At 45.9% G+C, this 2,023-nt stretch overlaps 1 protein-coding gene across 1 annotated transcript in view; it reads right to left on the bottom strand.

The window, feature by feature from the left end:
- The window catches only part of LOC102212849 (cAMP-specific 3',5'-cyclic phosphodiesterase 4D-like), a 48,609-nt gene that overhangs the window by 3,230 nt on the left and 43,356 nt on the right, over nucleotides 1-2,023 (bottom strand). The window lies entirely within an intron of this gene.

The following is a 2,023-nucleotide window of genomic DNA, read 5'->3' as shown; positions in this document are numbered from 1 at the left end:
TACAAAGACGGCATATTTACCCAGAAAGGTGCTGGAGATGAATTCAGACACCTGGTTCCCTGAGCGGCTGGTTTCTGACAGCTGGCTGAGCTCTCGGTTCAGCATCCTCTTGAACTGAGGACAAACACATGCAAGCATCAATGAGCTTGATCAAACACTCTGTTTGCTAAACTGTGGACAGACTAGGTCGGATCAACTCAGCCGCCTGCTGGAACAACAGTTATCTCTTAACAACAACGTAGAAAAGAAACACTTTACAAGCAAATCACTCTCTCTCAAAACCTGCAAACGGTTCAGTCAAATACAAGGTAGCAGATGCCACAGATCATGCTGACATAAGACGTGTTGAGTCTCAGAGAAAGTCAGAAAACAAGCAACACGTGAACCTCAGGGAGTCTCCTACCCTCCCATCCAGTTCATCCCTCTCCTCCCCTCTCCTCACCTGAATGAACATCAACGAGATGGAGATGAAATAAGTCACTTCTGGCATTTCAGCGTAAAGTCAAGCATGGGAGCAAAAATAAAACGAGTTAGCTCTCAGGTTTAACACGCCTGTTCGACAGAGCTGCCTGTCTTGGAAAAATCCACCAGCGAGTGCTGCAGAAGCTTTGATTATAAGTCTGTGGAAGAACAGGAGAATTGAAGCATATGTATGTGGGAATGCTGCTGGATGCCAGGATGCAAGGCAGAGAAGGCAGACTCTCCCCGACTCTCCCTCATCCACTCAGTTACTGCCTGCCCACTATGTGTGTAAACAGAGGGAGAATGGGGTACTCTAATCTCCACCTCCTTTCAAAAATGCCTAAGAATAGCAGCCAATCAGACGCCCGCTGCAGCAGCGTGTAGCGAAACAGAGAGCCGTCATTGGCCACGAGACATACACAGTAGGCAGGGCAGAGTGAGGTTGTGAGACACACCATGTGCACCAAGTTTGAAGGTATGAAGGAAAAGCTTTGAATGGATGGGGAGGAGGGTTCATTCTTGTAGCCAAAAATAAAAATAGTACATCACGCACCACAGAGACTTGGGTGCCCTGACCATTAACACAATCAGAGGAACAAAAGACAAAATGCTTTGACAAAGAAATGCTTAAAGCGGGCTCCAAAAGTTCACTCACAGCTAAATCGTGCTCAGAAGCAGATAGAAAATATTGAAGGATAATTACAGTGGTCTTAATGTTAAGCTGATTTATTCACTTTTATACAAAATTCAAACTTGGTAGTAATTACCATCAGAGGAGGAAAAAAATGCCTATGCGGCATGTAAAAAGCTCTTTTTTAAATACCCTACTCACATATAAATAACTCAGTGATTAAAAGAGGTTGCACGATTCCTCAAAGACCCTTTCTAGGGTCAGTAAAGATCCAGTTTAACAAAGCGGTTCGATAAGGTCGTCAGGGATGCAGAAACATTGTTCACTTCAGCCTCCCATGCACCTGTCGTTGTTCCCAAGGGCCGGCATGGATAATTCTTTTCTTTAGCTCATTGACTGATCTGCAGCAATTGTGGGGGCTGGGGAGAGGAGTGGGCGTGGGAGGGGGGGTGCCTCCAGCGAAACTCCCCTCCGCTGCCACGTGAGTGACGTGTGGAATGGTGTATGCATGAAGCAGGAAGCAGGCACGGTACGTGATTGGTTAATAATGTAATTCAGATTTATGTGGTGAGAAGAGGTCTGTTTCCTTATGTTTGGACGCTTCTATGAAGTGGGTGTTTGTGAGTGCTGATCGGAGAGGAGAGGGAAGGATGGAGGAAGCATGCACGGTGAGGATTCCATTTCATCCAGTGCAACATCTCTCCCACTCCCACTCCCACTACTCATTCACATGTTTCTGCATATGATTCAGGGAAAAAGGTGTGTCCCTGTTTCTAGTCCCCATCTGCATGCTGGGAATCATCCTATGCATGTAAGCTTCTTCCATCTGCGGACAGATGGGGGCTTCTATTCATATTTTCATGATGGATTCTTTGTGTTAATGAGCCTTCAGCTTGGTTAAAGCATCGGTGATGGTAATTGTATTTACGA

The sequence above is a fragment of the Pundamilia nyererei genome, unplaced genomic scaffold, assembly GCF_000239375.1.
Source record: "Pundamilia nyererei isolate P.nyererei 1_Seehausen unplaced genomic scaffold, PunNye1.0 scaffold00004, whole genome shotgun sequence".
NCBI lineage: Eukaryota > Metazoa > Chordata > Actinopteri > Cichliformes > Cichlidae > Pundamilia > Pundamilia nyererei.
The sequence above is the reverse complement of the archived record's forward strand: the minus strand, read 5'-3'. Positions and strand labels throughout refer to the sequence as shown.